The sequence below is a fragment of the Aethalodelphis obliquidens genome, unplaced genomic scaffold (genome assembly GCF_003676395.1).
Source record: "Aethalodelphis obliquidens isolate GAN/ISIS:26980383/991018 unplaced genomic scaffold, ASM367639v1 scaffold46, whole genome shotgun sequence".
Lineage (NCBI taxonomy): Eukaryota > Metazoa > Chordata > Mammalia > Artiodactyla > Delphinidae > Aethalodelphis > Aethalodelphis obliquidens.
The window spans coordinates 3,663,862-3,680,172 of record NW_020837990.1 but is presented as its reverse complement, the minus strand read 5'-3'; the positions used below and the strand labels follow the sequence as shown (position 1 = coordinate 3,680,172).

Below are 16,311 nucleotides of genomic sequence, written 5' to 3'. Positions count from 1 at the left end.
AAATACCTACTTTGGGAAGGTGGTAAAAATTAGAAGTAGCATATGTACAGTGCCTGTTATCTGGAAGGGGCTCAATAAGGGGAAGATGCTATTACTACGAAGGTGTTGGAGCACCAAAAGCTCAGGATGCCACAGGATCTGTGAAGAGGACACAGAATAAAGGCCAGAGTGCTACCGCATCCTTACACAAAAGCATCTTGGGACTGTATTAGATTACAGCCTAGAGCTCGCTATTGAGGACACTGAAGACAGAGACAGTAAGTGAATTGATCAGGGTCACACGGCAAACTAGTGACAGAATCAGGACAAAATCCTAAGTAAGTCTGGAAGGTTCAACTTAACGCTCCTTTTCTGTAAGACAGCACCCTCGCAGAGGCCCGGGCTCTGCTCTGACCTGCCCCTATTCCACTCTGATTTGACAATTTGTACTCATCCTTTGCACCCAGGGTGTCCCCTCATGACGGGCAAGAGAAAGAGTAGATGAGGTGTGTTTCTAGGGTCGACCAGGCCGGCACAGACATCCCCGTCGCCATGGCAACCCCAGCTCGGTCGGGGAGGACCTGCTCCTCCGGCGCCCCCTCCCATTCACGCAGCGGACGTGACACGTGCGACGGGGTCACGTGTTGTTGTTGGGCCGGGAAAGCTGCTTCCGGGTCAATGCAGGACACTGGGCTCCGGCGGCCGGAGTGGGGGACGAGGTGAAGCGGATCCGGTCTGCAGCCGGCCGGGAGCAGGCCGGAGGCTGAGCGGCGGCCACGGCTGCGGCCGGGAGGGGGGAGGAGAGGCGCAGCCCGAGGAGCCGCCGCAGCAGCTCCCCCGCCTCCCGGGCTGAGGGGTGAGTGGAGCCCGGGCCTGCCGGCTCCGCCGGGTTCTCGAGGCCCGAGGGGCTCCCCTCCGGAGCCGGGGTGCCGTACGAGGAAACAGCGGGAAGAAGTCGGAGCGGGACGAGGCCTGCGTGGGCGAAGGGGAGGATGGGACATCTGCCCGGTCGGAGGGAAGATGGGGCCGGGCCTGGGCTGAGGCGGCGCGGGGAGGGCCTGGGCTGGGAGAGGGAGTCGGGGCCCGGGTTGGAGGAGGGCGTCTGGGGGGAGCCTGTCCTAATTCCTGAGAATCCGGACTAATCACTGTGCCCCGGGGGCGTGGGAGATGAGGAGATGCCCCCTGGCTGGTAGGAGATGGAGACGACTCGGGGGCTGCTGGGGAAATAGGAAACTTGCCTCTGAACCACTGAAGCAAAAAAAAAAAAATCAAAAAATCAAAAATAAAATAAAGGACGTTTCCCGAGGGAGGTTTGGTGGGGCAAGGAGCGGACTGGCATTCCCAGGCTCTTGGGACTCTAGGCCTGCCCCTTCCGGGGGCTGGTAGAAGGATGCGGTAGTTTAATAAGGACTTTTGGGAGAATCATTTTGCCCCCAAGACAATTAACTGACAGTGAGGCGCTTGGAGCCTGGGAGGAGGGTGCCCCGTCCTGGGATCTGGGAAAGGGGGAGGGTAAGAATCTGTGAGGAGCTTCATTCTTCGCTGAGAATGGGGAGTACAGAGTACAAGGTCCTCTTCTAGGAAGACATACTGGGAATTGGTGAAGCGAGAAGGAGATTTAATACTGTCTTCTCTTGGGGCACAGTGTTCTAGAAGTTGTAGTTCAAGAAAGTTGGTTGGAAGACTAGAACTGTTTATAGTCAGTGGAGGAAGGAGGAGCTCTACTCTGAAGGTTGCTAAGCTACCAGAAGCTTGTAGGCACCGCCTAGGTCTGTGGTTTGGGGAAGTTAGCAGTTCTTTCAGGTCCAGATACAGGTTTAGTTGAGGCATGTCCCCATTCTTTTTATGCTGCCCTGGAGCTCTTAAATTGGTTTCCACAGTCCATCTTGAGCTAAGAGATTATGTGTAGGTTCAGAGGACTAATGAAGACATTCAGCCTTTGAGTCCTGAGGCATTTGACCTAAATCTCTAGGGTAGGGGCTTTCAAACTTTTTGCTCCATAGTTAGAAGCACATTTTACATCATGATCTAGTACATACCGACAAAAGTTTCACAAAGCAGTATTTACCCTTGTTACTTATGATGCATACTGATCATTTCTATTATATTTCATTCTTTTCCATTAAAAAATGCTGACTAAATCCACTAAATTGTTATGTGGGTCACAAGTTGCAGTTTGGCAGGCACTCTCGCCAAGGCACATTTCTTTGGCTTCAATTAGTGTCTTCATGTATGTTTCTAGAGAGCAAGGATGATTACAAGGAGATGGATGGGAGGTAGAGTGGAGCCCACCTGGTGCGACGGACTGCTTCATTTGTTTACATATTTATAAGGGGTAGCAAATTGTACCATAATCTTAACCTTTGATAGCTTAATGTTGCCTGATCATTTGTGAAATTTTTGAAATAAGTGTGTGCTTTAATTTTCTCTGTCCTTTGCTGGGTCTGAGAAATATGAGAGGCCTAGTTCCATATAGTTGATTCATCCCTACAGCATCTTTAAGGTAATTTTATTTTAATCTTACAGTGTTAATACACTAATTTTGCTTTTCTGCTGTTTAAAAAATCTCAAGCTGAAACCCATACTTCCTTACTCCAATAATTAATGTATGGTATACTTTTTCTACATGATTAAAGGTGCAGGTTCATGGCTTTAGTAACTTAATCATAAACTTAAGTATAACTTTGATTCAGTTAACATCTTAATTCACCCCATAAAAATGGCGTTTTCGTCTATTTATAAAATAGGTGAGGTCCTTGTGTGAGTGGTAGTATAATAAATGTTAATGAGTGTTGGTAAACAAAGTGAGAGGCCTTCATGTGTTGCCGTGTTTAAAGTCCTTTTAAAAGTTGTCACACAGCCTGTTGTTACAGGGCGTTGAGTGTCAAATGATGTTGCCTGACTTCAGTAGGTACATTTATAGGGTGTATTTAAGACCAGTTTAATAGTTTTAGTTTTTGTTGAGGATGCCTTTGTATTATTTGGAACATGGAATTCAAAGGCACAGCCATTAGGAAAGTATTGCCCAAATTAAAGTTTACCAGTGGGACCACATTCTTGATTAGATACCTTATGAAAGCACTCTTATTATCTTCAAACTTTGTGTGTTATAAAATATATCTTTCTTACCTTTAACTATTGACTATGTCTTGGTTACTGATGAGAGGGGCTGTGCTGGCATGTATCAGCCGTCCTTTAAAAATTACCTTCTAATCAGGTAAATATTTGTTTTAAAATATTTCTCTTTAAAGAATGTTTTAAAAGTTTTCTTTTTGTGGTAGGTGTTTGGGACATTAAGGAAGATTCTCATTAATTTCATTTTTCTGGGAATCACGTGTACCTGTCAATAAACAGTTGTGGAGAATTTACCCTGAGTGATTGTGTGTGCTTTTTTTATAGTTTTCATTTCTTCTCTTGAACCTCAGACTCTTTAAGTATTTCCACTTATAGCAGGCTCTTTTCCCTTTCTAATATTTGCTTCCAAACTGCTGTGGGTTTGGAAATTAGACGCTTACCTTTGTTAGAACTTTGCGTAGAATGAGATTATATAGCTCTGAATAATGTTCTTTCATTTATATATATGTTAAATACAATATATATATAAATACTTTTTTTTTAGTGTATCAACTATGTGACATGTATTTTGGCTGCTCAGAGACCTGTTAGCTGACATCTTAGTCGTGGGCTGTGTTTTAAATAAGTGAACTCTGTATATTTTGGGCCTAGTTGGCTGTACAGAAAAAGTTGTAAAGAGTAACACAAAACTGATAGTAATACAGTTTGGACTTAAGGGGTGAAGAAATCATTTAGCTGTGATTGTTGCCTTTGCCCTGCATGCAATTCATTGTTGAGGTACCGTTCTCCCCTTTTTCTTTGCCACTACTGTGTTCTAGCTTTTACCTCTTTGGGATTGGAATGCTAACAGCCTAACTGTTCCCGTTCTCCATCTGCTTGACCTTGCATAGCTTCATCAGAGTACTCTGCCAAAGAATATTGCTGTCATTTATAATTTCCCTCTTCAAAAACCATTAGCGGTTTCCCAGTGCCAGCACTGAATAAAGCCCATAGTGTTTAGTTTGACGTTGAGGGCATTCTACAGCCTCTACTTTTTATTGACATTATTTTTGCATTCCTAAACGCAGATCCTCTGCTCCTGCCAAGCTGTCTACCCGTCGTACCTTCCTTTGTATGTAACATTATTCCTGAGAGTCTGTGGGAAGCATGTTCCCTTTCTTCATGAAATCCTACTCATCTTCATTTCATTACAGATGATCCTTCTTCCTTGAAGTCTCTCTTGCCGTTTTGTTTATATTGCTTTTCCTGTATTGCTTTGTATTTACTGTTTGTGTATCTTGTTCCTGTCTCTTTTAGATTGTAAACTCATGGAGACAGAAGCTCAAATATACTCAGATCTCTAGGACATCTAGCACACGTTTTATCACAGGATAGTTCATGGTGATCAGAATGAACTATGATCAAGTGAATCAGAATTGATTGAACTAATGGTTAAAATTGCGGATCTCTGGAAGTTCTGCCCTAGACTTACTGAATCAGAATCTAGGAATCTGCCCAGGTGCTTCTAATGTACAGTAAAACTTGAGAATTGCTGACCTAGCTGTGATGCTTTAAAATACAGTAGGTACACATACAGTTTTTTTTAGCAAATGATGTAAGTGAACTGAGCAGTTTCAGTTCAGCATATTGGTTTAATTTGAGGGCTTTGGAGTCAGGCAGCCTAGATTTGAATCTTCTTTCACTCACTAGCCATCTGACTAGCCTCTCTTTGCTTTAGTTTTCCGATGTGTAAAATGGGGTTAATAATAGTACCTTTTATAAAGGTGTTGTAAGAATTGAATGATATCACATAAAAAACAACATACTACAAGGTAAATAGTGAACTCAATAGATATTTTCTGCTTTTGTCATGATGATCATGGTAACAAGGCTCATCAAAGTAATGAAACTTGAGAACAGATTGTGTCGGTCATTGTTAAGCAAATTGCTCGTGTTTTCAAGAATTTAGGCTTAACATTTATTTTCCATTTTAGACATAACAGTTGGTGGACCTATATGGTGTTTAGGTTTAAATTCATAAAAATGTGCTTTGCCTTCTTTAGAAGGATTGGTACCAAATTAACATGTTAGATTTCCCCCCCACCCTTCATCTCCCTGAAGGATAAAGTGCAGACTTGGAAACAGAGGACCTTAGCCTCTTGCCATCTGGTCCTGCAGGCCCATCTTCATCTCCCAGCCCTTCTCCCTCACACTGCACACCAGCCACACTGCATTTCTCACTTTCACTTATTTGTGCCTTTCCCCCTTATTTTTCATCTAGGAATTCCTGTGACCTCTTTTAAGACTCAGGTTTATGTGTGGCTGACCTTCTTGAAGAGAGTCACTCCCTTGGTGTTCTCAAAGTGCTTTGTCCATACTTACGTATTACCCTTGTGTACATTGGTCTTCTTTTTGGAGGGAAAAGGACTTAGTCCTGGCCTGTGGTCCCAGTACATTCTATATAATTAGTCTACCTCCGCTAGAAGCAGAAGGTGCCTGGGGGTTATTTGACTCATAAGCTCTCCCATTTTTCTGGACTTTCCTACGCAGTTTTCATAATAATAACTACAATTTATTGACCACTTGCTAGGCCAGGTGCAGCTAGATGCTTTAAACACTTTTTTTTTTTCATTTAAACTTCACAATGACTCTATGAAATAGCTATTAATAGTTTCATTTTACAAATGAGAGAGCAGGCGTAGAGAGGTAAATAACTTGCTCAAATTTCAGTGCAGATTCATAACTGAACTCAGGTTGAATTAGGAGAGTTAAATAGATGCCACACCTCCATAACTCAGGACTCTGGCTATATGAAACTTTCACTAATCATTCGTTAATGGTCCTTAGGAATGTGATCTATTACTAGTACTGTTGAGAAAAGGCTTCAACTAAAATTCCTCTTAGATTAATGCTTTTCCAGTGATTTGCAAAGTTTCTTTCCATCTGTAATACCTCTCACTGGTTTTCGTGGTTTTCATGTCACTGTCAGAAAATACTACTTCATATTTATTCAAAGTAAAAATTCACTTTTTTGTTCAGCCGACAGATATTTGTTGCCATGCGCCTGACACTGCTTCGTACCACACCGAACTGGACTGACAGATCCCTGCTTTTGTGGGACTTTGGTTCTGGGTGGAGTTTATCACTAAATTAATAGATCGGGATAAGTGCTGTCAAGAATGAAAGAGGGTGAGGTGATAAGTGATTGCCGGTGGCAGTGGCGCCATTTTTAATGGGCTGGTTAGAGGCGGCTTCCCTGAGAAGGTAACATTTGTGCTTACATTTATTTGAGGCTCAAATGCTGAGATGAAGCCAGCTAAGCCGAGAGCCAGGAAAAGGGCATTCCTGTAAAAGCCTTAAGAGGGGGAATCAGCTTGGCAGGTTTGAGAAGTAGAAAGCCATGCTGGCTGAAACCTAGTGGGCTAAGAAAAGGGTGGGAGGAGGTAAGTTTAGAGAAGTAAGCACAGAACAGATAAAATGAAGCCCCGAAGGCTATGATAAAGATTTGGATTTTATTCTGAGTGTGAAGGGAAGCTTTTGGACAGTTTAAAGGACATGATTTGACTTAGATTTTGAAAAGATCACTTGGATGATCTTGGAGAATGAATTATATGGTCATGAGTGACGTGGGAGGAAGCTATTGCAACAGTCCTAGCGAGAGGTTGATGGAGGCTTAACCCAGAGTAAAGTAGAGGAAATGGCAAGAATTGGGCAGAATTGGGGTGTTTTAGAGGTCGGTTAATTACGGGGATGTGAGAGGAAGAGAAAAATGTAACTCTGGAGGTGGGGACTTGGTGGAGGAGGAAGCAGGTTTGAGGAGGGAATTAAGAATTCTGCTTTTGCCTCCCGTGTGCCTCTCTCCGACGATACACCCCCACCCTCCAAGGGTACCACAGTTCTGAATTTCGTGTTTATTCTCTGACTTTTCTTTACAATTATCACCTATGTATGTAACGCTAAACAATACGATGATTAATCTTCTATTTTTTTGATTTTGTTTAAGTGGGATTGTGCTGTATATATTCTTGTGATTATTTTATCCATTTAACGGTGTTTTTAAAAGTCATTCACGTTGATGAGGAAGCAGTCATAGCAAATGTCAAGTATTATGTGTTGTTGCTGTGGAAACATTTCATTTTATGAATATAATGCAATGTATCCAATTGCCTGTTCTTGCACGTAAGGGCATTTTTTTTGGTCAGGATTTTTGTAATTTCAAACAATACCGTTGCTGTGGACATTCTTGTACTTTTCTCCTGGTGCACATTACAAGTTCCGGTAGAGTTTACACTGAGAAGGAGGATTTCTGGGTCACAGGGAATGTGCATCTTCAGCTTCACTAGACAATGATGAATGGTTTTCCAAGGTATTTGTACTCTCACTAGCAATAGAAGAGTTCCTATTCTTCCACATTTTCTCTAGCACTTGGTATTGTCAGAATTTTTAAGTTTTGCTAATTTATATAAAATGATAGTTTGTTGAGATTTTAATTTCTGTTTCTGAATTATTGAACTTGAACATCTTTTACATATATTTATCAGTCTTTTGAATTTTATCTTCTGTTAAATACTTGTTCATGTCTTTTCCATTTTTCTATTGAGTTGTTTGCCTTTTTGTTATTGGTTTTAGGAGTTCCCCCATGTTAGTTACATGTGTTGCAATTATCTTCCAGTTTTTGGCTTGTCTTTTTCTGTGTTTAAAGCCTTTTGATGATCAAAAGTTTTTCATTTGACTTCTCCTTTATGGTTCCTTTTTGCATTTTGCTTATGAAATATTTCCCTAAATCAAGATCTTAGAGCTCTTTTCCTATTTAAAAAAAAATAACTATTTTCTTCTCATAGGAATAAAGTTTGCTTTCCACATTTTAGCTGGATTGAATTTTTCTGTGTTGTGAGATGAGGATTCCCTTTCATTTTTCCCAGATTTATGTTCACTTGTCCTGGGACAGTTCTTGTGTAGTTTAACCTTTTCTTACTGATGTCTATGATGCTTGCAGGTACATTTACATAGACCTGTTTCTGGGCTCTCTTTTCAATTCCACTGATCTATTTTTTTTCCTCCAGAGTTTTCTTTACAAAATACAGTTGATTCTTGTTATTCATGGTACTTATGTAAAGTTGCCATGAACACCAAATTAGTGAATACGGAACCATTGCTCCCAGGGGAAATGTAGGGTTAGGGTCCTGCCAGTCATTGCACACAACATTTTCGTCAAGTGATCAATACCTGACTTTTTTTTTTTAAACATCTTTATTGGAGTATAATTGCTTTACAATGGTGTGTTAGTTTCTGCTGTATAACAAAGTGAATCAGCTATATGTATACATATATCCCCATATCTCCTCCCTCTTGCATCTCCCTCCCTCCCTCCCTCCCTCCCTATCCCACCCCTCTAGGTGGACGCAAAGCACTGAGCTGATCTCCTCCCTGTGCTATGCAGCTGCTTCCCACTAGCTAGCTATTTTACATTTGGTAGTGCATATATGTAAAATGATTCTGAAGAACCTAGGGGCAGGACAGGAATAAAGACGCAGACGTGGAGAATGGACTTGAGGACATGGGGAGGGGGAAGGGTAAGCTGGGACGAAGTGAGAGAGTGGCATGGACATATATACACTGACTTTGTTTTATATGTGTTTCTGTTTAAAGACACCTTATTCAGTATATATTGTTGATTCATTAACTTTGGATTCATAGTGAACAGCACTATAGTTAGATAGAATAAATCTCATCTAACACCTATTTTCTCCATAAGGCACATCACAACCTTCCTGTGGTTAGGGACACAGCCTCGCACTGAGGGGCCTTTTTCAATCGTAAAATCAACAAAAAAGCACAAAAATATGAAAAACCTGGCACTGAACAGACCGTGAAAAGGACACTTGTTTACAGTATGAGAGCTGAAACAAGAAGGCAGAGCGACGCCTTGTTCTGTCTCAGCTGGAAATGTACACGTCTGTCAGGTGACTCAAATTTTTTCTTACTCTGCAAGTATCTGCAAATGACTGTGAAAACGTTGCAGGTATTGATTTTGGGGTTACAAATTAATTTGAGTAGGTGAATTTGCAAATAAAGAATTTGCTAATAATGAGGCTCAACTGTATTATGAAGTCTGGGGAGGCAGTTTTTCAGGAACTTTAGCACTCTCCCTTCCCTCTTATGCTTAGACATATATTTATAACATTTTATTTTAAAATAATGATTTAATTCAATGAATCTCTCAAATACTAAGTTCTGGTTGATGGGTGCCATTATCTCAATGAAGATAGTTCATTTTTGAGAATATTTTTATTTTATTTATAACATGGTATTATTTAGTTATAGGTAAATGGAAAAAAAAGCATTTTAGGAAAGAATCATGATTCTTAAAATGTTGGAAACAGGTCTAGATTATTAAACCCTTATTATTGTGACTTATATGAGGATCATATTTTCTCATAGGTACTATTAGTAACTTAAGGCATACATTTTATAAAGGCAAGTCCCTTTGGAGATTGTAGTTTAAATGTTAACTCTATTAATCCCTCATCCATTAGTGATATTTTTCCATGTGAACACCAGTAAAGGAATCCAAGAAAAATGTAAGATTGTATACATTATAAATCATATCTCGTACAAAATGCATTTATTGAGACTTGGCTAATTTATCCCTCATTTACTGTGTAAGATCCTTAAGTGAATTGTTGGCATTAATTTGATAACTGTGCTGAGGGAGTAAGAATCAGACATTTTGGACTTGACCTGTATTTATCTTTTTTTTTTTTTTAGTGTAACATATTTTATTTATTCCCTATTTTTTGAAGTATTTTTATTGTGGTAAAATATATATAACATGTACCATTTTAACCAGTTTTAAATGTACAGATCAGTGGCATTAAGTACAGTCACATTGCTGTACCACCATCACCACTGTCCATCTCGAGAACTTTTTTGTCCCCAAACTGAAACTCTGTACCCATTAATCAATAACTCCCTGTTCCCCACTCTCCCCAGCCCCTGGCAACTATCATTCTACTTTCTGTCTCTGTGAATGTGACTACTCTGGATGCCGCATATAAGTGGAATCGCATAGGATTTGTCCTTTTGTGTCTGGCATACTTCACTTAGTGTTATGTCTTCAAGGTTCATCCATGTTGTAGCATGTGTCAGAATTGTCTTTTCAAAGCTGAGTAATATTCCATTGTATGTACATACTACGTTTTGCTTATCCATTCATCTGCCTATGGATATTTGGATTGTTTCCATCCTTTGGCTATTGTGAATAATGCTGCTATGAATATTGGTGTACAAATAGCTATTCAAGTCCCTGCTTTCAGTTCTTTTGGTATATACCTAGAAGTGGGATTTCTGGGTCATATGGTAAATCCACGTTTAATCTTTTGAGGCACTGTCACACTGTTTCCTACAGCAGCTGCTCCATTCTACAGTCTCACCAGCAATGTGCATGTATTCCTCTTTAGTTACTACACTGTGCCTATTGGTCTGAAGTATGGCAGAAATTATTAACTCTTGCATATAAGACATATAGTATAGTATAGATACCAAAGTTATATATTCAGTATTAAGTCTACTGTGGCTGTAGTTTTTGCAGAAGAATTTAGCTTGTGCTCAGAAGCAAGTATTTCTGGCTCTGTTACTGATTCATTGCCCTGCCATGTGATCTCTTACTTCTGGAATCCCCATGGAGAGGTAGACATAATTAGTAATTCAGTGGTGGCTATGATGCATTTTTGTTTGTAACTACTCTGATCTGAGTTTATTAATACACCTGCTTTTCATACTTTATAAAATACATTTGATATGCACAATCAGAAGTGATTAGAAAACTCACTGAATAGCATATTCATTGAGTGCCAATTATGTGCAAAGTTCCAGTCCATGATAGAAAGAAGCATTGTGATATGGTTCTTACCCTCAAGAGCTATACAGTCTAAAGATATTAAACAAACAAAAGAAAATCACAACACTATGCATGAGTTAATAATGGGACAAAAATGAAAAGAATCCATGCCAATATGTGATTGATTAATTGCCCACTGAATATTTTAGGCAATAAATATTTACCATGAGCTCAGCTCAAAGGAAACAGATCATTATGGCAGGAGGTATCTGAAAAGGCTTCATCTCCGAAGTATATTCTGAGTAGGGCCTTGAAGGATGCATAAAATTTAGACAGGTGGAGAAGGGAAGATCTTCTAGTTAAGGAGGAGTGACATTATAAATGTCAGACATTTTACTGCCTGAATCATTAATTGGCATTAATTAGCATAGGCCCAGGACCAAAAAATATTAGATCAAATCTATTTAGCAAAATTTGTAAATAAGTCCCCAGCCCTACTTTAATGCTGCCATGCTCACTGGGTGGTGATGGGAGTAGTAACAGTGGTAGCAGTAGCAGTAGGAGTAATAGTAAGCCAGTATTTACTGAGTGCTCTCCATGTGCCAAGCACTGAATGAAACCTGTTTTACCCATGTTATCTCTTTTCATTCAGCAACCCTATGAGCTAGGGGTTAGGGGCTATCCGTTACCCCTTTTATAAGTGAGGCAGTGGAGACTTAGAAACCAGAGTAACCTCCTTGTAGTCAAATGGAGTGGTGGAGTCAGTCATGATTTACATCCCGGCAGTTTGGTTCTAGAACCAGCACTTATTACCACTAGGCGGTATCACCATAGGGCAGTAATACTACTATAGCACTAAATATGGAAAGGGCTAGTGAATTTTTTTAATAACCTGTAAACTCTGGCAACCTCTCTGCGTGGCTGACGTTTACATTCTGGCACTTCTTCGCTGTGAGCCAGAGTGGTCTGTAAACTCTAGAAGGCTGCAGGGTGATGAACTAGTAGACCGTTCCTAATGAGGCCTTGCTTTAACTTGATAGCCTCTGTAGTTACTCACAAGTAGAGACGATGGGGTAATCTGTTCTATAAACAGCTGAGTTTATAGAACAGATTGACCTTAAACTTGTGTATTCACAGCTGAAAGATAGCATGTGTGTACAATTTTCTCCTGATGAAAACCAATCCATTCAAGAAACTAATATTTACTGCTTTTTGGCAGGAAAGGGAAGTTGAGAATATTTTTCCCCCTTTGGTGACTAGACCAATCAGTACTCCTGCTTAGCTTTGTGGTTCAGCTACCTTGACATGGTTACAAGAGGTATTTTGACTGTAATGATTTTCATAAATTTTAATAAGTTGTATTTCTGTGATTTGTGCATGATGCTACATACTGTTGACATGAATTTTTTTTTTTTTTTTTTTCCTTCAGTGAAGACAGCGGGGCTCAACAGATTAGGGATACAGAAAGTATGACTTAGCACGCTGGTTGGGCCTCGGAAACCCGAGCAAGTCACCTCAGTATCATGTCCTGTAAATAGAGATAAGTGTCAGTTTGGCTGTTTCAGAAGATGGTTGTGGAAAATTACTAGTCTTTCAAATGATTGTTAATCTCAGTTTGGGGACACTCGGCTTTTGGGGAGCATCGATTCAAGAGTAAATGTTTCTACTCCTGAATTTTGAGTAAGTGCAACATAAAAGCCTTGAGATTTTCCCAAATTGAATCTGGGCCACATAGAAAGGTAGGGATGGATGCAGACTTGTTTGTGAAGGGGTTGGGAAGGGGGATTAGGGCGGACTCTCCTTGGAATTTATTGAAGTAAGGGGTGTGGTGAATATTAAAGTTTTTAAGTTGTGATTGCTGAAAGTTGGTGGAAAGTGCTTTTCTGCATTCTAAAATGCCTAATTTCATAGGGATATAGACAATTGGTGTAAGCCAACACTTCTGGACAGTTAGAAGCTACAGGAATTAAGAAAGAAGTTCTTAGAAATATTTTCACACAAAGAGGTACTTACATCTAAATAGCAGTATTTTCTTAAATTTTTTTCCTCTCAAATACTTTCTCATCAAAATAATAAAATTCTTGGGCTAGTGCATTTGGATCAGAAATTTTGAGTGCTACGTAGAATAGACTACTAGCGTGAGAATCAGTCCTGTTTGCTAATTTGCAGTTGTGGATGAGAAAACTTTGTCTTTTGTCCAACATCAAATGTGCCTTGTATGCAGTATAGTTCTTTAGTAGAAAATACAGACAGCTGTGGGGCTGTACTCACTGATAACGTAGAGTTACAGTTTTAGATATTTTGGTGCCACTAATATAATGAAATAAAGGATTTGGATTAGATATTTTAATACCTGTGGTACTTTTAAGGAGAAGCATAGTGCTGTGATAAGTGAAGAGGGTAACAGTGCCCTACTAATAGCCCAATTCAAGGACTGACCAGGAGTCTGAATTCACATTTCATTTGGCAATGTTGGATTTAAAAAAAAAAAAAAAATTTTTTTTTTAATTAAAAAAAATCTACCAAGAAAAGTTGATGTGCTACATTATTTCACTTGGATATAGTTTAGTATACAGTTGAGAAGGAGACTGAGAAATAGGATGGTTCATAGCAGGGTGTGAAATCATGGTGGTGTGGTATGTTATGATAATGGACTTATCAGCTATGCTCAAGTTTTGCACTTGGCATACTCAGAGTCAATTTGTGAATTAGTAAACTATAATTCTACAGAAGAGTTCTGAAAGGTTATTAGAACTAATTTATTTTCCTTACTTTTCATCCCAAGACGGCATCCACTTAGGTATATTACATAATGCTCAAGGAGGTAACCGAGATAGAATTGCAGGTATATGTACTTTATGATAAGTGAAGGTAGAAGTGCCATACAGAATGAGACTGTCTAGCCTAAGTATGTTGACTTGGACAATGTCTTTAATGTGTTTTTATGGGAGAGATTGCTGTCATTCATGAGTTCAGCTGCAAAAGCTTGTTAATGGAATACTCTACAGGCCATAAAAATGATTATAGGGCTTCCCTGGTGGCGCAGTGGTTGAGAGTCCGCCTGCCGATGCAGGGGACGTGGGTTCGTGCCCCAGTCCGGGAAGATCGCACATGCCGCAAAGCGGCTGGGCCCGTGAGCCATGGCCGCTGAGCCTGCGCGTCTGGAGCCTGTGCTCCACAACGGGAGAGGCCACAACAGTGAGAGGCCCGCGTACCGCAAAAAAAAAAAAAAAAGATTTTATATGTATATATTTATGGATATAGAAAGTTTTTCATGAGCTGTTTAGTGAAAAGGCAGGTTACAGAGCTCTGTATCTAAAAGTAATTTAATCTTTGTGTAAACATCATGTATCTACATAGTATGGAAAAAATGGTCTGAAAAAATATACACCATAAAGTGCATCCTCAGGCTTTTAATCTACTCTCTAAATCTGTCAACCAGAGCTTCCTGGTATGGCTGTGGCTCTAAATATGCCTCAGATAAGAAAAGCTTTTTGGTGACACTTACTTACATGCTTAGCTTAGCTAATGAAAAGTGAAACTACATCTACATGGGGTTATAGGTTTTTTGCTTATGTTCAGTTGGTAAGTTTTAAAAATTCAGAATGTATATCTCTAGTATTTTTAAAGCAGTTATTTAGAAAAAAGCTTATCAATAGACCCTTTTTTTCTTTATTTTTTAATTTAATTTTTAATTGAAGTATAGTTGATTTACAGTGTTGTGCTAATTTTTGATGTACAGCAAAGTGACTCAGTTATACACATAAATATATTCTTTTTTAATATTCTTTTCCATTATGGTTTAACTCGGGAGATTGGATATAGTTCCCTGTGCTATACAGTAGGACCTTGTTGTTTATCCATCCTAAATTTAATAGTTTGCATCTACTAACCCCAAACTCCCAGTCAGTCACACCCCCGTTGGCAACCACAAGTCAGTTCTCTATGTCCATAAGTCTGTTTCTGTTTTGCAGATAAGTTCATTTGTGCCATATTTTAGATTCCACATATAAGTGATATCATATGGTATTTGTCTTTCTCTTTCTGACTTCGCTTAGTGTGATAATCTCTAGCTGCATCCATGTCACTGCAAATGGCATTATTTTGTTCTTTTTTATGGCTGAGTAGTATTCCATTGTCTGTATGCACCACATCTTCTTTATCCATTCCTTTATTTGTTTATTCATTTTTATCTTTCCTGGAGGTAAAAATATGTAAAATACACATATACTTTCCCAGAGTAGTTATGTTTTATTGGGTACACTTTTGCTGAGGATCAGAAAGATTTAGGAAACAAAACAACAAACTAAAGTCCCAGCTACCTAAAATGTCCAAGAATCTGGCAGGGTTTAGATATAGTGGAGGTCTTTCACAAAAGGAAGCTTTGCAGGGATGAGGTTAGGAGTCCATAAAGTAAAAGTTAAATGGGCTTTAAAAAAAAAAACCTTCCAAAAATTGAGAAAGCTAGTAATAGTAAGAGATTCTTTGATGCTATCCAGATTTTCCTCCTTAGCTTTGTTTTTTTTTAAATTTATTTATTTTTGGATTTTATTTTATTTTATTTTTTTATACAGCGGGTTCTTATTAGTTATCTATTTTATACATTTAGTGTATATATGTCAATCCCAATCTCCCAATTCATCCCACCACCACCCCCCTCTCCCTGCACTTTCCCTGCCCTGGGAAAGTTCTCTACATCTGTGTCTCCAATTTCTGCCTTGCAAACCAGTTCATCTGTGCCATTTTTCTAGATTCCACATATATGCATTAATATATGATATTTGTTTTTCTTAGCTTTGTTTTGTTAGTTTTTTGACCTGCTCCATGCCCCTACCCGCCAAACTCAGCCTATAAATTCCTCTTTTGTTCTTTTAAAAAAAGAACAAGATATAACAGCTCTGTCTCTCTCTGAACACTTGGTTTTTCTTCATCAACTGTCCCATCTCTTCTGTTTTCATCTAAGCTTCTCAAAGGCATGGTCTATACTTACTGTCTTCATTTATTTACTTCCTTAACCCCCTAAACTATGGTTTCTACTCCCTTGTCTATACTGAAAATGCTTCCACTAAGGTAAACAAACTCCTACTTGCCCAGTCCTTTAGGGATTTTTAAATTCTCATCATTTTTGACCCCTTGATATTCTACATAAAGGTCGGTCACCCCCATCCTTGCACAATATTCACAGCAGTCTATCAAAACTTTTCTTACTTTTACCTCTATAGGATAAAGTCAAACCTGAGCAAGGTCAGGCATGAGCTGACCACTGTCCACCTTTCAGTCGAATCTCCTGTCTCCCCTGCTCCCCACAAATATTTTATGTTGTAGCAATACCGCTTAATGTCTCTTGTGCTGGTTTATCTTCTGTTGTTTCCTGTGCCTGGAATGCTCTTCTCCAACCTGTTAACCTAATCTTTGTTATCTTTCAAAATGGCTCAGGA

At 39.4% G+C, this 16,311-nt stretch overlaps 1 protein-coding gene across 7 annotated transcripts in view; it reads left to right on the top strand.

Annotated features, from left to right (window-relative positions):
- The first annotated feature begins 654 nt into the window (after positions 1-654).
- TBCEL (tubulin folding cofactor E like) overlaps positions 655-16,311 on the top strand; it is an 80,958-nt gene continuing 65,301 nt past the window's right edge. For 2 of the 7 annotated variants that reach the window (XM_027082006.1, XM_027082005.1), the window contains exon 1: positions 655-835. The gene's annotated coding sequence lies outside the window, so the exon portion shown is untranslated. Of the gene's footprint in view, positions 836-2,472; positions 2,483-12,302; positions 12,613-16,311 lie in introns of all 7 variants that reach the window. The other 5 variants (XM_027082002.1, XM_027082003.1, XM_027082004.1 and 2 more) reach the window with 5 other exon arrangements.